General features: G+C 39.8%; 1 protein-coding gene across 2 annotated transcripts in view; it reads left to right on the top strand.

The window, feature by feature from the left end:
- The first annotated feature begins 229 nt into the window (after positions 1–229).
- The window catches only part of LOC143027028 (clavesin-2-like), a 76,830-nt gene continuing 50,312 nt past the window's right edge, over positions 230–26,747 (top strand). For both annotated transcript variants that reach the window (XM_076187871.1, XM_076187869.1), the window contains exon 1: positions 230–336. The gene's annotated coding sequence lies outside the window, so the exon portion shown is untranslated. The remainder of the gene's footprint in view (positions 337–26,747) is intronic.

The raw sequence follows: 26,747 nt of genomic DNA, 5'->3' as shown, positions 1-26,747 counted from the left end.
ATATTTATTACGTGAATGAACTCAGTTATCGGAAATAAATTAACAAAAATGTACCGAGAAACTATAACATTATCATATAGACAGAACATTTCCTTAAGTTGAAATATTTAGAATGAATAATAATGATTCTTTTTGTTTGATATACAATACCCTTTACGCCCAGTTTATGCGAATATTGTGAAAGGGCCTGTACGTCATTTGGGCAGAGCATTCTTGCCTGACGCGTGCTGGCAGTGCAGGTAAACAGTGAGGCGAGGGAGGAGAGTCACGAAATCAGCCGGGAAGGAAAGCTGACTGTCCATCTTGCCACCTTCTCCTGACAATCGCAGACAGAAGGTTAGTGTTGTTTAGCATATCACCTGTGAACTGATGCAAAGAAGTGTGAAATGCTAGATCCGCATTCATATTTGAACAGTAATTTGACGTGTCGTGGCGTGTTTCTCTTCCAAACACAAGGGGAAGACATTCCAAATAATTTAAATCTGAAATTGTATCGAGTTGAAGAGACGAGCTATTTCACGTCTATTATTCCTGAGTATGTGTTTTAACAGATGTTAGTGCTTGACAGAAGAGACTGGGCAGATGACGTCAAAGCTGCCGTCAGCTGGATGAAATAATGAGTTTACATACATATGACGAGTATAACCTCCCCTACCTCCACCACCACCTCTAGGGTGGGTGTAGGGGGGAGGGAGGTTAGGGAGCTTCCGGGATAAGACTGGATACAAATTGGTCGTCATGGTAGGGAGGTGAGGAGGGGGGGGGGAGGTCGCTAGGTAACAATCCTGCCAGCCAAGTTAGTACATGTTTACTAATTATACATGGAAGTATTCGGCATCTGCCTTCACACGAAAGAATTTCTTTTGTTTTTGTGCGTATTTCTTGAGTTATAGGTCATGCTTCCCTTGCCCCTCTACCCCCGTCACTTCCTCTCTGTTCCTCAGTCACTTCGCGGACCAGTTCGATCCCAGCGTCCGTGCACTTCTTATTTATTCATTCAATGGTTGGTGCGGATCGGGCAGATCGGCCACCCTTGCCTGCTCACCGAAGACTCAATGCATTTGTCGAAACTTGCTGTTATTGTCAATTGGTTTCCACAATGTACAGTCACCTCCTTGTCTCCAACACACACACAAAATAATAGTTTAGATAAAATGAGATATGAAGACGGGACACTACTAGCATAGCTCCCCTTCCCGTAAAATACAACTAGGTAAACACACACACACACTTTCACTAAATTCGACCATCCACCTCTGTCAGTTCTAATTTAGTCTTTACTCTCCAGTTATGTATCATTCACATCCACTGAACACACACTTGTGTCCGTGAGTTTGCCTAGTTGGCATTCATGTATATAGTTACTGTAGATTTGTATAGTTGCCACGTGCTTATTAAGTTACCATTTCCTTGTCAAATTACTCCTCTGTTATTAAGTTACAATTCACTAAGCAAACCAACAACCGTATAATACTCATTTCTGAATATTTCACTCTTTTATCGAATTACTAATTTGCTACTCGCTTATCAATTGTACCTATTTACCTACTCTTAAAACGACCAGGTTACCAATCATCAAATTCTCAGTCATCAAGTTACCGATCATCCAGTCATGAAGGTTAATGCTGCGCTCCCTCAGTTGTGCGCATGTGCGGGCGCATATGTTTTAAAACTAGTGCACATAAAGTAAAAATGTGCGCACACAAGCTTTTAAAATGACATTAAAATACATTCATTAAATAAGTTCCACTTAAACATCAACATAAAAAATCTTTAAAAATATGGTAACTTGCCAACCGTCACTGTTTGGTGGAGGTAATATGTAATACAAACTAATTGTGTGTATTTGCTTACATGATTAGATGGTAATTCGCATGGATGCGCACGTACTTTTCAGAGAAGGCAAATTTTGCATACAAGCAAATTTCTGCACACGTAGCAAAAATATAGAGGAAACATTGCCCACTTACCATGATTAACACCCCCCCTCACCCTCTTCGGTTCTTCGTCACACTGTGGAGAGCATCGTCAGAAGTCCGTTGCATCAGCAGTCGACGCCAACCTCAACGTTCTTTTACTGTGGTTTAAAAATGGCAGTTGTCGACAGAATGATCAGAGTAGACAACGTGTGAGGATGGAACCCCTTTGGTAAATATACGATGTTTCGCTTGTTGAAAAGGCACAAACGAAACGTTGTACATTTAATGATGTTAAATCCTCACGCGGTGTCTATTATGACCATTCTTGTACCGCAAACCTTTTACGTGGTACCATCACCTCTCATTCCCACTAACCAGTCCCATCACACATCACCTCCTCTTTCCCCTGTTCATTGTTTACAAAGTTGTACAAAGTCCAACCACGTAGATAATTCCATAACGATGTTGAATGTAGAAAAAAAACATGGAGGAAAAACGGAGAGGGGGAATTCCCAGTCTCCCCCCCCCCTCCTTCACCCAGCTTAGTCACCTTTTACAACGCGCGTAGTAACACAGGGACGGTATTCTTGTCCACCAGCACAGTAGCCTGAGAATAGATTTGGAATTGTAGAAGTAGTACAGGAGAGGTTGAATAACAGCAAAAAATAAATAAATAGATAAATAATGGGATATCAGAAGTTAAAATGTGGCTCCCCAGTCTTCAATTATGACTGGCAATTTGTCTGTCTCATCTTCTAATGTACCTCCATCGTCTTTATACCTCTCATACTTTCACATTTTCTCTTAGGAACCAATCCTCGTATACACGCCTGTTCTACTATCGCACTCTGCACTTCATTTAATATTTACTACCCTTCATTCTGTTCCAACCCGTTCTCTTCAACCCACGCACCATTTATTCCACACTTTATTACTTCCTCCTTGAAACACGTACAGTGTTTTTCTAACCCAGTTCCCCCACCCTTTCGTTTCATTTTATGTATCCCTGTGTTTCGTATAGTCTTCATCCACTCCCCCCCCCTCTCATTCAACTCGTTTTCAGCATCTCTCTCCCTGTCTCCATCCTATATCCACTCACGGTCTCCCCTCAACCAGATCAGAGGTTCCACCGTTCTCTCCCCTTAACATATGCACATCCAGAACTCCTCCAGTCGCCCTCTTGGACATCACTACATAATTCATCATTGCTCTCTCGACTACCCTCCCTCCCGACCACCCTGGCCCACATATACTTGTGTACCTCTTTCTTCTTAAACGCTGTATTTGCTATCATCACTTCGCTCTCATTGTACATATCCATTATTTTCTCTCCGTTTTTCGTTCCTTACTGGTACATTGTACTGTAGTTACATTTTTTGGGTCATCCCTCTAGCATTACGTGTCCCACAACACAAAGGATCTACCAAAAATCATACATGCATACCTTTAGATAAATTGAAAATACCCTCTCTCTTGCTAGTAGGACCTTGCCACCTACCCTATCTTCATCTTTATCTACATTATCCTCGATAACACTTTCAATCACTTATACATCATATCACCAGCAGAGCCTCTCTCACTCACAAATTCAAATTAGAAATTCCCTTTCAGTTTACTTCCACTCGACCGTAACACATCCATCTTTCATCTCACAATAATCCTACCAATCTTCTCAGTTGATTCACATCCACGCACATTCACTGACCCAGACACTAGGGTTCTGGTTGGATTCTTTCTTCAAGACTTTCATTTGTCTTGAATTTTCGTAGGAGAAACTTGCAGAGGGGAATTCCGGGTCCCATTGTTCCGCCCTATCTAGTCTCCATCGTCATGTATGAGGCACGATGGCGATATTCTTATATCACCCACCAAAGGAAACATGGGAATGGAAAAGGTTAAATTCGTGGGAAGAAGCAGAAAGGGGGAAATATATAATAATAATAACAATATTAATAATGATGATGATAAAAATAGAAAAAAATGGCTTACCGTTCTTTCTTGAATGATGTGTTACTGACATACATACACTCTGGTCCATAGGGGTGTCTCTAAAGTCCCTGAAGTATCGACTTATCTGGTGGTCTTTAGTCCTCTTGTAGAACCCTGACGACACTAAATCTCGCCATCTTTCTCTGCCATGTGTTATGTTCTTCCAGTTTTGCCAGTCTAAGGCATTGACTGCATTTATATGCAGTCCGTCTCTCAGTACAGGGTGATAATTATGGTCATTATGAAAAGTAGGTGAATGAGTTACTCTCCATTCATCTGTTCATTGTTGTCCAAACCTGCCTACACGTTCTTTGCTAGCTCCACCTCGCTAGAAGAAGCTTCAGTCGTCTTTGATGTATCTGCACATATTGCTCGTCACTAAAGCCCTTGCCTCACACACACGACATAAAGTCGTTCGTTCGAGTAGAAACGACTTTGGTTACAATATTTTATTTTTCGAATCTCCAAATGTCAAATCACCTTTGCGTCATAGATTGAGAAGCTAATTGATGAACTAAGAGGAGTTAAAAACTATACGAATATTAGACACATTGTTGATTTGTCTTTAGGGAAGCGTTGATTACTGTGATCAAAGTCGTCTTCCAGCTATTCAAATTCACAGCATTTAACGAGAATCTGGAATGTGTGGATAGGGCTTTAGATTTTCCTCATAATTCATTCTTTGGCCTCAGTAAACACTCGTTTAGCAAACCACACACGTTAATCATCCACGCGTTATTTGCTTAAACATAAATTTATGCAAAACGTACGTTTCCGCTCTTCCCAGTCTCTATACATTAATTATTAATTATTCGTAGCGAATCCTTCGTGTTCCATTAATATTTTATATAAATAAATATATTTCTCCTCTTAAATTGTATCACCCAAGCACCACACCACTCATGTGCTCTTCCTGAATTGATATACAGGATGTTGCAAGACAGTTTCTGATGTTATGATCTGAACAAGCTGTGAAATGTAATAATCTCGTCAACGCAGTTGATACTGAACTAGAAGCATTGCCGAAGTTATAAGATGAAGGCGCCGAGTAACTGCGGCCGAAGCCGTCATTTTTGTCCTGTGCGCTTGGACTGTCAGGGCAGGTAACAAACATTCACTGCAGGGAATCGGAGAGGAGTGTGGGACTCGAACCCACAACTAAGCGAACGCGAGACCAGCACGCTGACGATTACGCCGGCAACGCAGAGCGGAATTGGAAGTGTCCGATCGAAATCGGAGGCTCGAGTTGCCTCGTGGAAATCGATACGACCGCTTCAGATCTACAAAACAATGGAATGAGCGACATACTGTACCTGGGATGCTCCTCTGCTTGCACGTCTTACTCACTTTACGCCATTTGTTCCCGAATAGGGGGTGGGGGATGGAAAGATCTTAGATCTTTGGAGGGTCGGTTGGGGCCTGGTTGGCATTAGGAGCATTTAATTTTGTTTTTTTTTAATACAAAAATCTGAATGATAAAATCTGCGTCATAACAGTTCATAGAAGATAAGACTGCGTAACTTTGTTACGTAGTCCGAAGTCGGAGTAAAAAAAAAAAAAAAAAAGAAAAAAAAAATATATATATATATATATATATATGTATATATATATATATATATATATATATATACTGTATATATATATATATATATATATATACAGTATATATATATATATATATATATATATATATATATATATATATATATAAAGTGTGCTCGCATGTGTGTATGATGGAGGGTAAGGGGCGTTAGGAAGCTAAGGGGGGTGTCATCCTGGAAATTTTTGAGAGCCAATGTTTTACACCTTTTCATGATCAGTTATTCCAGGTTCCAGTTAGTTGTCACTAGTTCCTTCATTTCTTTCCAGGTTTATTTTAAAGCATCCAACGAAAGGCATGTTTACATTGCTCCAGTGTGTCATGGGTCAGTTTTGGATGTCAAGAGTAGTATATAACTTTGAAGGAGAGTTTACAGCTTGCTCTGGAAGGGTCTTTGTTCCAGTGCTGTATGGATGCGAGATGTGGACCATCAGCAAAGCACTGAAGGCGTGACAAAAGACCGTACAATCGGGACCTCGCCCATAAGGGTGACTTGGTGCGCTGGTGGCGTGTTGGTCCCCCCCCCCTCGCTCAGTTATGGGTTCGAATCTTGCACTCCTCTCCGATTCCCAATAGTGGCTGCTTCCTTCCCCAACAGTCCATGCAAAGGTGACGGCTTCGACCGCAGCTACTCGGAGTCTCCTACAAAGGATTACAAAGGCGGAGCATGCCAACAGGAGACCTTTTGGTCCATAACTAGGTCGGACTTCTCACCTTTAAGAGCGCCTTGTGCCAAAGCAGGAAGTACTCCTTAACGCCATGACGAGACAATCTGCCGTATCACTGAAGGCCAGATGACGCATTGCGGTTGGCGTTGCTTTCCAGACAAATGCGGCCTCCGCTCGCTTGGCTGATCTGAGATGACGTAGAGTGAAAGTGCTCGAGGGTTGTAGTTTACCGGCGCTTCTATACTAATCGCTGGTGACGTAATCTGAATAAAGAAACATGAGAATGGAGAAGACTACAAAAGACCATAAGGCCTACACTAGGCAGTTCCATGTCCTTTACCACCTGTCATTCCTATCTATAAATCTATTTAATCTTCTCTTAAAGCAACCAATTGATCCAGCGCTGCTGGTCTCGTATCCAATTAGTAGTGAGTTCGAATCCCGCACTTCATACCGATTCCCAAAAATGACAATTACCAGCCCCAATAGTCTGCAAAGCGAAGAATAGGGGAAATATGATGGCTTCGGCCGTAGTTACTCAGCCTCTCCTGTCGTATGCTCCTAACCTCATATGAAAATATCGCGCCTCTGTTGTGTGTTATCTTGTGTTTCAAATGTTGGGTTGTGTAGTCGAGGGTACTTGTAGTTTGGTTAATAGTCCTGTTTCATTGGTGCCATTTTGTGGGAATTTCCCACATTTGTGGGAGAAATTTGAAGAATTGTATGTAGAATTTGAAGAATTATGAGTTGCAATGAACTTATGTGTGTATATAATAATTCCTTCTTTTTGTGGGGAAAATGTAGAAATTAAGATTTCCTTGTGGGAATTTTGCGGAAAATTTTTCATTCATTTGTGGGAACTGGCATAAATCACAGTGGCAACATTGTCCCGTTTTCTGTTGTGGAGGGATGATGGATGTTTTGGTATTGAGTAGACCAGTGATACTTAAAGTACGCTAGGTATCAGCTTCCGTTACGAGGCTCTAAGTGTCCAGGTCATGCTAAAGAATCATTTAAGGAATTGGTAGAATCTAAGGGTTATTTTTTATTATTGTTTTGTATGTTTCCAGGAGGTGCCAAGATAGGAGGGAGGGAGGAGGGTGGAGGGGAGTGGAATATATAGGAAATGGAATGGGTGGGAGTGGTTTCTATGCCTTTTTCTTTTTGGCTACCCCCCATGTAGGGGAAAAAAGCCTTTGGTATATGTATGTATGTATGTTTCGATATTGTATTGTTTACAAAATAGATAGAAGATTAAAGAAATTGTAAACTTTCATGATATTCATTATATATATCGTTTCCGGTATAAATTGATATTACTACGAAATATTATAGGCACGTGGCACATTGAAAACAAAAATGCCGTTCCGCGACAGCAGGTAGTTTGACTGGTGTAGACCAGGATTTGGTATAGTCATTGCTATTTGAGGAGAGCAAATGGCAGAATAGTTAATTGTTGATGGTTGTTGTGTAAATTTGGAAGTCTGGTAGCTCGAGTAATATCATGAGGAAATATTTTTTTTCATGAAAGTGGCAGTTGCCGACAAGATTGACGAGTTATACACCATATGAGGACGGAGCCTTTATTTGTACGACGTTTAGCTTATTACAGCTTTTTCAAATACAAGTTGAGATACATATGCTTTAGATTAAATAAGGGGAAAGGAGGGAACGGGGAGAGAAAAGAAGAAGGGGGGGGAGGAAGAGGAGGAGGAGAAGGGGGTGGATGGAACAATGGGAAAGGTTGAGAAAGATGGCCCAAACGTCCGTGGGCGAAATGTTCACAAAGGGTGGTTTAAATATTTAAATTTTTGCTGGCCATGAGTCACGAGGTGAGACAGGAATGCCCTGTTCGTAGGCGAACAGTTAGTTCTAAATTTACGCAGGTTTATTTTACGCGAATTTGGTTCCACGCGATTGATAAAACAATACATTTTATTTGAATTATGCGATTTATTTGAAGTAATACGAGTCGGGTCCAGATTTATTTGTATTTTATTTATTTATTTTTACATCCAGAAATATTCCCTAAGAAATTGTTTATATTTTCAGTCGTACTGTATAACCAAATATACCCCCACCCCAATTTAATTTACGCGATTTTTTATTTACACGAAACCCCTCGCTCCCTATATATTGCGTGTATTAAAGACTAGCTGTTCTACAGTGGGGCAGTTTTAGAGCGTCGCTTATGTTGGCGTGAGCGTAGGCAGGGAGATACATCGAGGACTTGAGTGAGACGTGATTCTGCCTGTTTATATCTTGTCTCCTTGGAAACGGCTCGGATGAGACGGGAGCCTGCTGGGGAGATAATCGGAGATAATCCTCACAGCTGGAGGCTAAGGGTGAGGCAAAGCTTAAGCTCTCGCTACGTGTGGCGTCGTTGAATAATGTCCTCGCAGAGTGATATGTCATTTGTAGCAATTCGACGTCACCCAGTGACGTCCCTGATACCCAGTGACATCTCTGGTACCCACTGACATCCCTTGGCACCCGCTGACATCCCTGGCACCCGCTGACATCCCTGGCACCTATTGACATCTTTAGCACACATTGACATCTGTCACCCATTGACATCCCTGGGACCCACTGACATCCCTGGCACAAATTGACATCCCTGGCACCAATTGACATCCCTGGCATCTACTGACACCCCTGACATCCATTAACATCACTGTCACCAATTGACATCTCTTGACACCCATTGATATCCCTGTCACCCACTGACATCCCTGGCACCCACCGACATCTCTGGCACCAATTGACATCTTTTGGCACCAGTGAGATCCCTGGCACCCAGTGACACCCCTGGCTCCTATTGACATCCCTGGCACCTATTATTCCTGGTACCCAGTGACATCACTGACATCCTTAGCACCCGTTGACATCACTGTCACCAATTGACATCTCTTGGCACCCAGAGGCTCCCCAGAATAACCCATGATCTACGTTATGCAATACCGTATAGACAGTCATTGACAAATGTAAATGTTATTACTAGTTTATTTGATATATATCCCCATTCACTATTCGCCTTGCTGTGAAATGGGCTTTCTTGTACAAAAATGGGTCATATATTCAGGAACAAAAGCTCCATCTACACAGGGAAGCGTATTGAGTCGTTCAAGACTTTTGACCACTCTATTGTACTTAGGCCAACATTCGTCATGCCTCTGCCACCTCTTCTCTACCACCAATGAATGCCGGGTAGTATGTCCATCTCTCTCTCTCTCTCTCTCTCTCTCTCTCTCTCTCTCTCTCTCTCTCTCTCTCTCTCTCTCTCTCTCTCTCTCTCTCTCTCTCTGTGATTCATCATGGTCTTGGATCACGTATTGAACTCGTGATTGACAGTTATTAACCTTCCGGATGAGAGCTCAGAGCTCGTATGACCGATCTATGGGTAATACTGTGACCTTACACGCGCACACACACCCAACTCCCCGCCCACGAGTTGGAGTAACAACCCGCAGCGATACTGAAGTTATTTCAGCCCTGGGCAGGATTCGATCCCGGACCGCCGTGGTGGCAGGCGAGAACTCTAACCACTGCGTCACGAGGTGTGTATGTGTTTGTGTGTGTGTGTATGTGATTCACCATGGTCTTGTTTCACGTGTTGGACTCGTGATCGACAGCTATTTCCCTCCGGGAAGAGAGCTCAGAGTTCGTATATGTGTGTGTCTGTGTGTGTGTGTGCGCGCGCGCTACATGAATTCAAATCTAAATATGATAATCGGAAAATAAGGATGTAACCTAAGTTGGAGTGTGAAAGACGGGACCCCATGAGCATTGATCCTCTCCTGTATACTTGAGTTAGGTAAAATAAACACACAGATAGTGTACACACACAGACGCACACACACACACGCACACACACACACACACACACACACACACACACACACACACACACACACACACACACACACACACATACGAGCTCTGAGCTCTCTTCCCGGAGGGAAATAGCTGTCGATCACGAGTCCAACACGTGATCCAAGACCATGGTGAATCACACACGCACACACACACACACACACACACACGCGCGCGCACACACACCTCGTGACGCAGTGGTTAGAGTTCTCGCCTGTCACTACGGCGGTCCGGGATCGAATCCTGCCCAGGGCTAAAATAATTTCAGTATCGCTTCGCTGCGGGGTGTTACTCCAACTCGTGGGCGAGGAGTTGGGTGTGTGTGCGCGTGTAAGGTTACAGTATTACCCATAGATCGGTCATACGAGCTCTGAGCTCTCATCCGGGAGGTTAATAACTGTCAATCACGAGTTGAATACGTGATCCAAGACTATGGTGAATCACACGCACACACGCGCGTGCACACGCACGCACGCACCACTTGTCGCCTTCAGCTGAGCCTCCCACACCACCCTGTCACCCTGGGGGCCTCGCGACATCACCATCCAACCAGTCACCACCACGACGGATGTGAGCATATGGACTCCATCTGGTATATGATAAACAAGCTGTAAAGAGTTTATCGCCTTTACACTCATGGTTACCACTCCTTTCCGTCTCTGCACGCTAAACCTCGTCGCTACGGGGCTAGTTTACTATCCGCTAGTGCTAGCGACTTTTAAACGACCCATCTACTTGCCCAGTGTTAACAGAATGTTAGTCAACGTGCCTCCAAACTATCCTCGTGTCTACACTTGCCCGTGTCAACGAGGGAGTGCTAGCGGCTTTTAAACGACCCATCTACTTGCCCAGTGTTAACAGAATGTTAGTCAACTTGCCTCCAAACTATCCTCGTGTCTACACTTGCCCGTGTCAACGAGGGAAAACTACATCCACTCACAACTCTTGCCTGTCGTGTGATACTCATGCGAACTCCAGCGTTCAAAAGTGATGAAATTTTCACACTTAATACGAATCAGACGAGAAATAGTTGTCTGAAGCTCTCTGACGTAGATCTAATTTGGAAATCTGTAGAAACAACTTCGCCAACCGTGTAGTAAATGAATGGAATAAACTTCCGGCAGAGGCAGCGCAGGGTAATACGGTTCGAAATTTTAAGATGCATTTGGATAAACACCTAAGCAATATTCTGCAATGCCTGATAATTGTTTGATTCGCTTATTTATTCATTTCTTCGTTGAACTATCCATTCTTAACATCCGACCTAGCTATGGACCAATAGGTCTCCTATCGATATGCTCTACCTTTGTAATCCTTTGTTAGTCTTGTCCTATACTACCTGTTTTCACTATCATCAATTTACATAGGATTCGGAAAATGCCGCTCTTCATTCTGATTGTAACAAAATAGTTTTACCTATTAGAGGTCGCCATGTTAAAACAGCAGGGCAGGACACGTAGTTATGGAAGGAGACAGACAAAAACTGGTTTACCAGAAGAGTTGTTTAATGAATGAAATAGACTTAGAAATCATGTAGTGAGCGCTGAAATAATTGGTCGTTTTAAGAGAAGATTGATAACTTTATGGATAGGGATGACAGTAAGGGACATGGAACTGCCTAATGTAGGCTTTATGGTCTCTTGCAGTCTCTTCCGTTCTTATGTTACGTGGCCCAAGAATTAAGAAAGGCTCCGCAGCGACCATTCATCCCTCTCGAGAAGAAGCACTTCCTACCAGCCCCAGACCGACTTACATTCACATACACAAGCATCACTAAAACATACACAACCATCACTAAACTTGTCACGCCACACATTTCTTTTCATCAGTATTTATCATTAACACATTTTTGTTTCCCGGTTTTTTGTTTCCCGGTTTGGGTTTGTGAGGAGGACTTGATATTTCGAAATTTTCATATTTTATTTTTTTTCTAATTTATCAGTTCATATAATGAAACCAGCAGAGTATATATTTTATGACACAAGCTTATCAAAAGCAAACAAGTAAAAACAAACGACAGTTATAAAACAACTTGAATACGTCAGAAATGACTGGGTTTCCTGGATTTACGGTTGTAGTCCAGGTCGCTCTCCCGCGCCAACCCTCAGATACATTCCCCCATCATTTTCTCATTGTAGTGGCTCTGGTACCTTCGCTCTATCTCCTTCACATCTTGATGGAATCGCTCGTCTTATTCTTCGGAGTAGGCGCCCATATTGTCCTTGAATTTGTCCAGGTGAGCGTCCAGCATATGAAATGTAAGGGACATCCTGCATCCCATGGCGCCAAAAGCCGTTACCAGATCCTGCACCAACTGCTGGTAGTTTTTACCTCTGTGGTTGCCCAGGAAGCCTTTGACAACTGCTATGAAACAGTTCCATGCTGTTCTCTCAATCTTACTGAGCTTATTGGAGAACTCGGTAGACTCAAGCACCTTTTTTATGAGAGGTCCAACAAAAATCCCACCTTTGATTTTGGCCTCTGATAACTTGGGGAAGGACTCAAGAAGGTACTTAAAAGCGGTTGATTCCTGCTTCATCAATCCCAACTTAATGTGGAGTGGCGGCATGAGCACAATCCTGGAATCAACCATTGGCTCCCACATGGCGTTGTGGGTCCCAACTACAAATTCTGTTCGTTGCTCCCAGTTCTTCTTCTTGTAGTATTCAGTGATGGATTTTCTGTTCCAAAGGCAGACGAAGCATTGACATATGATAACGCCTCCCTGGAGACCAAGCAGGAAAGCCACCATCTTAAAGTCTCCAGTGATTTCCCAATTGTACCGGTATTGCATAGTTACGAGTGGAGTTCCTCAGGGTTCCGTTCTTGGGCCACTTCTGTTCATACATACATATACCAAAGGCTTTTTCCCCCTTACAAGGGAGGTAACCAAAAATCAAAGGCATAAAATCCACTCTCACCCACTCCATTCCCACATACTCCACTCCCAGTCACCCCCTCCCTCCCTCCATCTTATCTTGGCTCTTCCCTAGGTCAGAAGCAGTGTTGCAAGACACAGCACATCCATTTTTATTCATAGTATATATAGATATATAAACCACGGACTGAAATATATTATCTTCAAATTAGCTGGAGATACAAAACTGTGCGGAAGGGCAAATGATCACTTAAACCAATTAGGTATTCAAGAAGATTTTTAGATAAACTACAGCAGTGGTCTAAAAATGGCTAATGAAATTTAATACAAGTAAATGCAAGATTATGCACATAGGTAAAAATAACAATAAGCGCGATTACAAGTTATTTGGAAATTCGTTAACAAAAGTGGATAATGAAAAGGATCTCGGGGTTATTATAATTTATCAATAACGATCTCAAATAATCTAAGCAGTGTATTTCAACCTCTGAGAAAGCAAATAAGATTCTAGGACTGCGCGATCTTTTGACTTCAGAAGTCCATCTCCCATTAACAAGCTATGTAAATCGTTAGTTCGTCCACATTTGGAATCTGCTGTTTCAGTATGGTCACCGAATCTCATTAAAGTCATTGATAGATTGGAAAAAGTACAACGGCGAGCCACAAATCTGATTCTATATATAAAAAATAAACCATACGAAAATCGACTAAAACGTATGAATCTACCCTAAAAAAGCGTAGACTCAAAGGTGACTTGATATAGGTCTTTAAGATTCTAAAGGTAATTGACAACATAAAAAGACAATATTTTCACACTGAATGAGAATCAGACAAGAAATAATGGTCTCAAACTGTCAGGAAATAGATTTAATTTGAAAGTGAGTAGAAACAACTTCGTCAACCGTGTAGTTAATGGATGGAATAAACTTCCTACAGAAGCAGTGCAATGTAGTTCAGTTCGAAGCTTTAAGATTCGTATAAAAAACTAAACAAGATGCTGTAATGCCTGCCATTTATTTTAGATTGTTTGTTATTGTCAGTTTACTATTTGATTATTATTAATATTTATCTGTCTATTATTATTTACCTCTTTGTTTATTATTAACTTAACCTATTTATTTGTTTTATTATTATTTATATTATTTTATTCATTTATCATTATTATAATTTTTTCGAATCCGACCTAGTTATGGACCAAAAATTCTGTCAGTATGCTCCTTCTTTGTAATCCTTTGTAATCCTTTGTAAGGGTGTAAAAGTCTGAGAAAGGTTCATGTCGACTTATCTGACTTGTCACCAGCACCTTGACCGAATCCTCAATTTTGAGGAAAATCTTTGTCTGCCCAAAGGGGGCCTTGTACCGGCCTTGCGAAATCTCTTGGAGACTCTTGTCAGTGACAATAATTCCTTTGAATGTTCTTCACTACGACTCGTGACCTGCACGTCTCTTCAGGGTGCCGCCAGGCGATTTTATTCGGCCAAGAGGCACTACGCCTCTCCTACACAGCGAAAAGAGAGTTGTTCAGTTTTTGGTTGTTATTGTAACTCTCAGCTCAAAACACCGCGTACAATGGAGTAAACCAGTTTTTTCAACAGTTTGACAGTATATCTGTATCAGAAATGTGAACTTTGTAGTAGTAAAAATAATAATAATGATGATGATGATGATAATAATATTAATGATGATTATGGTAATTATGATAATGATTATGATAATTGTGATGATGACAATGATGATAATAATATAGTAATAGTAGTAATGATAATGATAAAGATAATAAACTAATATAATAATAATAATGACAATCATTACAATGATAAAAGACTGCTATTTGTCTTCGAGAGAGAAGTAAACTAGGAACTAACATTATTCCCTCTGGCGATATATAATACGACAGTTTTTTGCTTCGTCTTTGTCATCAGATACGAAGACTGTTCACCGGAAACTGTTAAAGAACTTGATCATCTGTACATAGTCACAAATCATGAATTATATACCGGCAAAACTCAAGCAAATAATAATTCCAGTTATGCATCCGAATCCCCACGTAATTCTTTTCCCGAATACGACCCGAAATTGTAAAGCGACAAGGCGTTTCTTCCGTTTCCCCATGGAGCTCGCCTTGCCTAGGATCAGGTGTGGCCCCCCCTAGCTCCCCCCCTCCCTTTGGGCCCCCTTGCCACCTGCCGCCGCAGGCAGACTTTAGCATTCCCATTGATCCTCCTGTTGCCTAATGCATGGCCCTTTCTGCCCCGCCATCACACAACGCGCCACGTGAACTCTTGTTCCTCTTCACATCTGCTCGCTCGTGCCGCTTCCCTTCGTGGTAGGTAACACCCCCACCCACCCACCCCACACCCCCACACCCCCACACCCCCACACCCACACACTATGAAGGCTCTCTTGCAATTGCGAAGGATATAACTTTTGTGGCCATCATGATGATTGTTTTTAATTATTATAGTTACTATTATTACTAATGTACATTATTATTGTTCAATATTATTGTCATTATTATTTTTATCATTGTTACTATGAATATTATTATTATTATTTTTACTATTAGTTATTATTATTACTATTGTTAATTATTATCATTGTTATGGAGAAGTGCATTTTTATATGTGATTCTATGTATTGTGATGTGAAGAAGTGTATTTTCTGTATATTTTATGTAATCCCATTGTTGCGTGGTTTCATTCGAAAGCAGCGTCGTCCGCGTTTTTTCAAACGAGTTTCGTGAACCTCATCTATAGCCTAAGTATATTCTGGTACTGGGAATGATAAATATTGCAAATGCATTGGCTCAAGGATAAATTATGTTAAATATAAAATAAGTATCCATTGTTTGTGAAATAATTTTAATTGTAAACTCACATGTGGATGCATAACGGTTTGAGGTGTTGGAGGAAGCGGGTGACGGGATGGCGAGCTCTATTTGGAGACCAGACCAGGTGACGTTGTTTAGGGTATTCTACTCTTATAGTTAGTATTAATAGTTACGTGTAGCAGAGCTGAGTCAGTGTAGTTAGGGAACTTTATATATTCTTTAATTTTGTTATATATTGAATCATTAATATATCGTGTATTATCAATTATACTAAACCGGCTTTTTCACCTTATTAACATTTCGTGGCTTTCTTCAAAATCACCTTTTACTTAGTTTATATTTATGAAACTTAGACATTTCATTATAATTAAAAATCTAAAATATATTAACTTTCTCCTTCCGACAATTCTTCAAATATTGAATGATAAATACGAGGAGGTAAAGAATGCACTTGGAGAAATAAACTTATACAAATTAATAAAGAATTTAGTTATCTTTTGGACTCGAGTCCTTTCACTTTCAAATTTTCTTTCAGAACCCTAAGTTTATCAAGATTGAAAGTTGTAGGAGATTCAGTGGCATAACATTATTGGTATTATCATTAATATTATTATTATTATTATTTGAAATAGCTATAATTATTATTATCGTCAATGGTTATTTTATTATAATTATAATGATTTTTATTATAATTTTATTATAATTATCATTATTATTACTGTTATTATTATTGTGGGTAGGAGGTAAAGGGAACACGGGCTGAGGGAAATACTTTTATTCCTGACTAGTTTCGCCATTCAGGCGAAACTAGTCAGGAATAAAAGTATTTTCCTCAGCCCGTGTTCCCTTTACCTCCTATCCACAATCGTCATAATGTATACTTATTATTATTATTATTATTATTATTATTATTATTAATATAATTAATTATTCATCATTATTGTTTATTACCGTATAATTTTTATCACAATTGTGATTGTTATTATGATTATTACTATTATTATTATTGTCATTATTACTGTTATTACTAGTATCATAATTTTTATAATTAGTTTTGATTATTATTATTACTGTTAGTGTCGTTATTATCATCATGGGCTGTTTTTCAAACGCCCAACTGATAGGAATCTAAACAAACAAACAAACAAAACAATGATATGCACATAGATACTTGGTAATCTTGTTGGTTTTTGGTGTGAAAACACGAATACTTTCCTTCGAATCATGTGAATCCTTTAGGATTTGTGGGAATACGTCTCACACTCTTGTCCAGCCGCCAGCACACTAAGCTCTCACAGCGATATGCGTTTATTGCTTGTGATATGAATTATATAACAAATGTGTCGTGTTTTCACATACAACATGGCACCCCTAATCTCCATATGAGGAACCTACGCCAGGAGGAGCTGAGTAGCTGTGTCCGAACCCGTCACCTTTGGCCCTATTATGCGCTACTGGGAATATAAGAGGAGTGCGGGGTTTGAACCCACGACTAGAGTATGAAAATAAACGTCAATGATCGTGGATGTGCTAAGTATTGTCAATAATATGACCTTGGCGTATTAAAAAGAGATGCAATATCGGCCAAGGTCGTAACAGACGTACTGCTTCAAAAATAATTATGATTTTTGCCAGGTCTGGTGTAGTACGGTGACAGAAAAATTAAAATGAAACATTTATACACTATATTAAAAAAATTTTTTTAGCAATAAACTATAAGTTAACAATTTTGCCTAATTTAAACAACGGAAACGGAATTATGAAAGATGAAAACATGCAAATCGGTACAGTAAAAGGAAAATACAAATATGAAAACATACAAAGCGGATGAAAAGACTCCGTGCATTTACTTATTGCTAAAACAACCCCTAAGTTTAAGCTAAAAGTCTGGTCACCACGCGTAGCACTGTAGTACAACAAAAAGGTTAACTAGAACGACACTTAAAACAAAGGGGTTTACCTTAAACTTACGGAAGGCGGTAGCTTCCTCTCCGGAGAAGGAAGATGGAAAAAGAGCCTCGAGAAACGGGTTGACCTTCTCTATATAGCCTCACCAATTGACCTGATGGTCACTGGAGCCAGAGACCGAAAGGTCAATAGGATGTGTTTTCCTATCCTACTTCAACTGATTGCTAACAAGCCTAACCTAGTTGCAAAACTTAAAATTACACACACAAGAAATGCACGTAACAAAAATAAAAACCTTAACCCATTCAACTCCGATGACAAGATGTCTTGTCATTTGGTCAAATAAAACAAAAAATTATAAAACACCAAAATGTTTGATCCAACACCAGAAAAATATGACGTCAGTCCTCCTCGCTTCGCTCGCAAGCGAGCGAAGCGAGGACTACTGACGTCATATTTTTCTGGTGTTGGATCAAACATTTTGGTGTTTTATAATTTTTTGTTTTATTTGACCAAATGACAAGACATCTTGTCATCGGAGTTGAATGGGTTAAGACTAATCACAACATAGTAGAAAGGGTTACAAGAAAGAAAAACTGCAAAGGTGGCAACTTGACATTGCGCGAAGCGTTGCCATACGAACGTCATTTAAATAGAATTTCAAATACATCCGTACGCCGCAGCGTACGTCTTGACAAATAGTATCTGAGATTCAAAAAGGACCAGTTGCAAGAAATATGGTTACATTATAAAACAAGAATTGTAAAATACAAAGAAAGAAATATAACCACAATAAGATACAAGATAATACAACTTGGCAATATTGACTAACGGCCACGGCTACTTGACCTGAGCGCAAGACCTTAACAAAAGAACACCCCTGACCCTGTGTGTCAAACTACACAGCTGACAGGTGGCCGAAAGGGGGTGGGGACTGAATGCTGGCCGACGATTGACCATAACTACAAAAAGAGAACCACGTGATATCGGGATACGTGACAGTATTTTTAACCATGAAAATATGGGAGTTCTGAGGCTATTTGACGTTTGTGTGTTCGCTGGAAGGAACAAACTCTCACCATGGATCTGAGGTGACGTCCCAGCTTCCACCGAGTATCGTCACTAGATACCGTGGACACGGCCGTCTCCTGTGTACCAGACTACAAATCACGAAAAAAAGAGTCAGTTGCCATGGCAACAGTGGTAGCTCCACAAGCGTCACGTTTTTCGTTATTTGTTGAAAGGTTATCATCTCCCACTTCAGCCGTGTCTATACCAGTGCGTAATGTTAATCCAATTGTTCTGAATCTAGGGACCAGGACATGAATTTAGGGCGTTCAAGGCCTGCGGTTATAAATGATACATTTCTATACAATGTAAGGAATTGGAATAAATCGATCACACTGTCCTGGCAGAAGAAATATATGAATTATGGTCGTCAACTTTGTAATAAAGCAAAGGACTTTTCTTCATAAACAAATTTATTATTATTATTATTTTATTATTATTTGTTGTTATTATTACTTATTTAATCGTCGTCATCATCATCATCATCATTCTTTTTGGTGGGGAACCACGTGAATGTTGAGAATTCATGAAGGTAGGAGAGATGAAGTGAAAAAGTTAGAGACCCAATACATGAAACCAATGTTTGGTGTAAGCGTACGTAATCTGTAATCTGATCCCAGCAGACGAGAGAATTCGCACGTTCGTTTCCTCAGGCTCGCTGTGGATTTCCGGCTTGGTTGCAGAATTTGAAATGGCCACATCGGAGATTATAGCTCCAAGATTTACGTAAACAGATTAAAAAAAAAGGCATCATACAGCGGGTGTGTAAACAAATGCGAAGCAGTCAACTGTGGTCAAGTGAAACATCGAATATCATGGGAGTATTTCGTAGGTCTACACGCGACAAGAGCTAAGTACCCTCTGCCTCTAGGCGTAAGCTAGGTAGAACAATGCAGACAAACATATACATGTATAACATAAGGACATAATGAGGTAAGAGAAACACTTGCGTATAATGAGGAATATGCATGCAAAACGGTTAAGGGTAACGTTATACTAAATACATGAATGCTATGGCATATAGGCCTGACAACTTCGCTTACGCTCAGTGTGTATGTCTAACCAAGGTCTAAATATACAGGTCAGACCGTTTGAATTCTTCTGCGCAGCTTCTGACGTCATTAGGCTGGGTCCATTTTCTCTTTGTGAAACACTGAAGAAAACTGTGAAACGCCAAGGAAGACAGGAACTATAATATTTTATATATATATATATATATATATATATATATATATATTATATATTCATATATATAGACAGGAACTATAATATTTTATATATTATATATATATATATTATATATTCATATATATAGACAGGAACTATAATATTTTATATATATATTTTATATAATATTTGTCAGAATATAACTAATTGCGTGGAGCGGTGCGAGCGAAGGCAACGTCTTTCCCAAACGACGCACCAGCTTCAACTGACAGCTATAGGACCCGCCAACCCCACTTTGAACAGCCAGGTGACGTTCACGGGCCCGCTGCGCCAACTCCCTCGAAATTCGGTCGGAAGTGGTTAAACCTTATATTGTGTCTAACGACCAAGTAGGAACGACTCACGCAGGGCGGTTATCTAATGTTACATAGGGCAGTTATATAATGTAATGACTATATAGACTAGTATAAAAAATTACTATATATTGAGATTAATTACTACATATATAATAAAGGAGTATTACATATACAATAAAGGAGGTTTACATATACAATAAACATATACAATAAGGAGAAGAATGGGATATACTAACATAAGTAACTATAAGTAAAGAGAAGAATTACTTCACAACCACGTGGATTTAGTTACAGTATCGCTTAGCTCCTTGAACGCATTCGGACAAAGTCACCAGGGAGAACGAAGAACGAAGGATGGTTGTGTGATCAGTATATATATATATTTTTTTTATTGTCACATCCAAGAATGAAAGATCAGACTTCAGCTTTAACCCTCCGCCTTACTCCCCTTCCCCCCAATCCGTTTCCCCCACTCCCCTTCTCCCACTATCTATCTACCCGTATACAAGTGAATTCTTCCCTTTTTTAAAGGAGATAGTCAAGAGCACGCATCCATTCCCACCTAATTCCCGCCCATCCATCCCCACCCTTTCCTCCCTGTCATCTTAGCTCCCCGTGGATGAAGGGTCATCCCTCTCTCCCTCCCACTGGCCGAGTCAGAACCAATGCGACAAAACACTCCCTCAATTATGAAAGAAAAAGACACAGAGAAATCGGGGTTCCATGCCCCTTACACTCCCTTCCGCTGCTATTGACACTTTCTACATTTGTTCAATGTACCGCCAGGCGATTTTATTATAACAAGTGGGGCGACCTTCCCCTCCTACGCAGCAAGGGGGAAATCACTGTGCAGCGAGGAAGTGTAAAATCCGGGAGGGACCGACATTATATATATATATATATATATATATACAGTATATATATATATGTACATATATATATGAACATATATATATGTACACATATATATATATACAGTATATATATATGTACATATATATATATATGTACATATATATGTATATATATGTACATATATATTATATATATTACATATATGTGTGTATATATATATAATATATTTATGTATGTATGTATGCGTAAGTAAACTAACGAAGCAGAGCGCTTTCCTATAATTACATCTTCAGTGCTGAAGATGTAATTATAGGAAAGCGCTCTGCTTCGTTAGTTTACTTTTCCTACTGGTTACTTACGCATTTGTGAACACACGATCCTAGTGTTTTCATTGCATATATATATATATATATATATATATATATATATATATATACATATATATATATATATATATATATATATATATATATATGTAAAGACAGACAAATATGGAGGTGAGGTGGCAAAATGAAACGTTAAGGCTAGAGTATGGAGCTTTATTCAGAACCAGACGTTTCGACCTCTTGGGCCTTCCTCAGTGGACTGAATACAGAATAGAAATCAAAGTCCGTCAACAGCTTACATGGTGATCTGACGACCCTGCGTGACCTCACCCCGGTCACGTTGTCCCCCCACACTCGCCGACCGCCAGTTGTGCGGACGTTTGAGCCCTGGACATAAACCCCTTACGAGAATTTGTGGTTTTCTCGGTAGCAATGTGTGCCGCCTCCAAAGCTTTCCTTTTCTTTTTTCCCATTTTCCTATGTAGAACGTGGGCTTCCTTCCAGTTTGGCAAATTATTTTCTTCATCGATGTGAACTACTAGGGCATTTGATGTTCTGTGATGTTTCACATCCCTCTTGTGTTCTTCTAATCTTTTGTCCATGCCGCGTCCTGTCTCACCAATATAAACTTTCTCACAACCTGTACAAGGAATTCTGTAAACAACACTTTTATTTTCTTGCAAAATTTCCGTATTTCTGGTAAACTCACCAATTCTCTTCCCCGCTGATGTTACTAAATTTATTCTGGTGTTCTTTAAAAAATTACTAATTAATGGTGCGTATCTAGAGTTAGGAACTGAAATAAATATTTTGTCTTTGCTGGTGCTGTTATCTGTAGCTGTTGAGCTCCTTTTCATAATTTTGATGGCTTTGTGTTTTAATTTTATAAGAAAGCCCAAAGGATATGCTAATTCTTGGAAGGTTTTAAAGATATGGTTAAGCTCATCCTGTAAAAATTCTTTGCTGCATATCCTTAGGGCTCTTAACATGAATCCGATTATTATCCCTGATTTGACTCTAGTACTGTGAGCTGAATAAAAATGAATGTAATCTTCTCGGTTTGTTGGCTTTCTGTATACTTTGAATTTTATTCCGTTTTCTGTTTTCTTTATTATAGTATCCAAAAAAGGAATTTCGCACCATTAATTAGTAATTTTTTAAAGAACACCAGAATAAATTTAGTAACATCAGCGGGGAAGAGAATTGGTGAGTTTACCAGAAATACGGAAATTTTGCAAGAAAATAAAAGTGTTGTTTACAGAATTCCTTGTACAGGTTGTGAGAAAGTTTATATTGGTGAGACAGGACGCGGCATGGACAAAAGATTAGAAGAACACAAGAGGGATGTGAAACATCACAGAACATCAAATGCCCTAGTAGTTCACATCGATGAAGAAAATAATTTGCCAAACTGGAAGGAAGCCCACGTTCTACATAGGAAAATGGGAAAAAAGAAAAGGAAAGCTTTGGAGGCGGCACACATTGCTACCGAGAAAACCACAAATTCTCGTAAGGGGTTTATGTCCAGGGCTCAAACGTCCGCACAACTGGCGGTCGGCGAGTGTGGGGGGACAACGTGACCGGGGTGAGGTCACGCAGGGTCGTCAGATCACCATGTAAGCTGTTGACGGACTTTGATTTTATTCTGTATTCAGTCCACTGAGGAAGGCCCAAGAGGTCGAAACGTCTGGTTCTGAAAAAAGCTCCATACTCTAGCCTTAACGTTTCATTTTGCCACCTCACCTCCATATATATATATATATAATTATATATATATATATATTAATGTATGTAAGTATATATACACAATATAATTATATATATATATATATTAATGTATGTATATATACAATATAATTATATATATATTATATATACATATATAATATATATATGTGTGTGTGTGTATATGTATATATATATATATATATATATATATATATGTGTGTGTGTGTGTGTGTGTGTATATGTATATATTTATGTATATACATATGTGTATATATATATATATATATATATATAATATAATATTGTGTGTGTGTGTGTGTGTGTGTCGAAAGTTCGTAGAATTGGATAGGAAGGATGGCTGTATTGGATGTTGTTCGTAGGTATTGTAAGGATTATCGACATTTTATGTTCACATATAAACTCAGACTAAGACCGTGCCTTCTTTATCTACTTTCCTCAACCTTTCACATTGTCTCAACATATATATATATATATATATATATACAAATATATATAAATATATATATATATAAATATATATATATAAAAATATATATATAAAAATTAAAATATATATATATATATATATATAATATATATATATATATATATATATATATATATATATATATATAATGGAACAAATCACTGATTGCAGTGATATCCGAAATAAAGCTGGCATGCGGGCTACAGATTTCAGTCGATGCCCTCTTTCTCGGTATCCAGGTCGCATCTGGTTTCGATCACCTTAGGCTAGTGCTTCTTAACCTGAGGTACCTTTACCCCAAAGGTATACGAAACCGTAATCCAGGGGGGTACGAGACATGATAGCCAGTGCAATGGTACTGTATATTTACCATGAGAAAGCATAATGTGCATTCATTGGATCCCACTGTTAGACGTATATATTTTGAAATAAAGAAAATACTTTTGTTCAGTAATTGAATATATCTAATAATTTCTCAGCAAGGTTTGCATCACTAATCCTTTTCGTATGTTTGCATTGTATTTATATTGGATAGGGGACGAGATATATATATATATATTTAATAATAATTAAGGGATACGAGCACTAAATAAAGATTAAGAACCGCTGCCATAAGACGGTCTGCGTGGCAAGATACAAGCGGACGGGACCCCAACTATGAGCTCTCGAGATCGAAGCCTCGTGACTGCTGGATATGATTGTGTGTGTGTGTGTGTATATATATATATATATATATATATATATATATATACACACATATATATACATACATTATATATATATATATATATATATATGTACATATATATATATATATATATATATATATATATATATGTACATATATATATATATATACATACATATATATATACATACACATAGACATATATATATACATACATATATATATATACATACACATATATACATACATATATATATACATATACATATATACACACACACATATACACATATATATACGCCTTGCACTACTTTCGAATCTGGCGTTTACGTTTTCCTTTGATATGCCGGACTCCCAGCCTTCACGCATATTCCCTCCATCTTTTCATCAAAATCCTCCTCCATTTCCTCCTCATCCTCATCCACCCTGGAATGCCTGACAAAGTTAAAACTATGTCGCTGTTAGATCGACTTTGTGAACTGTACGGCGGTACTTCGTGGGTTTTCTACCCCCCCACCCCCACCCCCGTCCCCCGTTCCCCTTCTTTCCTACCCTGGGGTCGAACTCTCCGCGCGTTTATCCCCAGAGCAACAGACTTGTTCCTCTCGCGCACCATTGAACTTCCAGATAAAGGTGACGCAAAAAACATCCACAATTCACATCGCCATGGAAAGTCATGAAGGCCCAATGATTCGTAAATATGTACAGGGTGTCTCAAAAGTCACTCACTGTTGTAAACTTCCTTTTTGTTACAAATACAATAAAATATTTTGATACAATATAGAAACGTTGCCTCGGCATCTGCCTTATCTTACTGGAACCACATATTTGGTCTAAGGCCAGTGGATAAAGAAATGATCACAAATTGCAACCTTCATTTACTTTCGGGCCACGCTGTATATTTTTGACGTGACATTTTTTTGTTATGGTGTACATGTAGAGTACCGTGATCCATGTTGAAGACTAGGTTACTTGATAAGGATGTATTGTTACAGACTAAATTGGTGAGCATTTGGCGCTGAAGAAAATGTAAGGATGTGAAGAGTGGATCATTTGATGTGTGTGTGTGTGCGTGTGTGTGTGCGTGTGTGTGTGTGTGTGTGTGTTGATCCAGCCACCCTTTTTATACAGCCATCTGTCTATATTCCAAAAGGCGTTTTCCCCCTTATAAGGGGGGGTAGCCAGTCAAGTCATGCACCCACTCTTCTCTCATCCCACACCCAAAATCTATTTTCTCATTACAAAGGGAACGACTGTGTCAAAGAACATAAGAATGGAGGAGGATGCAAGAGACCATAAGGCCTACACTAGGCAGTTTCATGTCCCTTACCATCTTTCATCCTTATCCATAAAGTTATCTAATCTTCTGTTAAGGCAACCGATGGTTTCGGCCCTCGCTTCTTTCTTCCCATCTTCTCACCATCTTTCCTGTTAGGTAACAAACAAGCCTCTGGAACTTTCTCCTCTTCCTCTTCTCTTCCTCTTCTCTTCCTCTTTTCTCCCTCCTTCTCTTCCTCTTCTCTTCCTACTCCTCCTCCTCCTCTCTTCCTCTTCCTCTCTTCCTCTTCTTCCACCTCCTCTTCCTCTTCTCGTCCTCCTCTTCCTCTTCTTTCTCCTCTTCCTCCTCCTCCCCCTCCTCTTTCTCCTCGTTTTCCTCCTCATTCTCTTCCTCTTCCTCCTCCTCCTCATTCTCTTCCTCTTCCTCCTCCTCCTCATTCTCTTCCTCTTCCTCCTCCTCTTTTTCCACCTCCTTTTCTTCCACCTCTTTTTCTCCTCCACTTCCTCCTCCTCATACTCCCCCTCCTTTTTCAACCCCTCATTCTCTTCCTCCTCTTCCTCCTCCCCCTCCCTCTCCTCCTACTCCTCATCCTCCTTTTCTTCCTTGTCCTTCTTCTTCCCCCTCCTCTTCCACCTCGTCCTCCTCCTCTTTCTCCTCCTCCTCCTTCTTTTCTTCTTTCTCCTTCCTCTTCCCCCTCCTTCTCTTCCACCACCTCCTCATCTTCATCCTCCTTTTCTTTCTTCTTCTTCTTCTTCGTCTTCCCCATCTTCCCCCTCTTCCTCTTCCCCTCCTCCTCCTCCTCTTGCAACTCCTCTTCTTCCACCTCCTCTTCTTCTCCTTCTCTTCTTCCACCTCCTCTTCTACATCCTCCTCTTCCACCTCCTCCTCCTTTTCTTCCTTTTCCTTCCTCTTTCCCCTCTTCCTCCTCCTCCTTTCCTTCTCCTTCCTCTTCCCCCTCTTCCTCCTCCTCCACCTCCTCCTCTTCCTCCTCTTCCTCCTCTTCTTCCACCTCTTCCATCTTCTCTTCCACCTTCTCTTCTTCCTCCTCCTCCTCCTCTTCCTCATCTTGCTCCTCCTACTCCTCTTCCTCCTCTTCTTGCTCGTCAAGGTTCTTCATGCTTGGTTTC

Source organism: Oratosquilla oratoria, chromosome 7 (genome assembly GCF_046742065.1).
Source record: "Oratosquilla oratoria isolate Oo_2021 chromosome 7, ASM4674206v1, whole genome shotgun sequence".
In the NCBI taxonomy this organism is placed as follows: domain Eukaryota; kingdom Metazoa; phylum Arthropoda; class Malacostraca; order Stomatopoda; family Squillidae; genus Oratosquilla; species Oratosquilla oratoria.
This window is presented reverse-complemented; position numbering and strand designations above follow the sequence as displayed.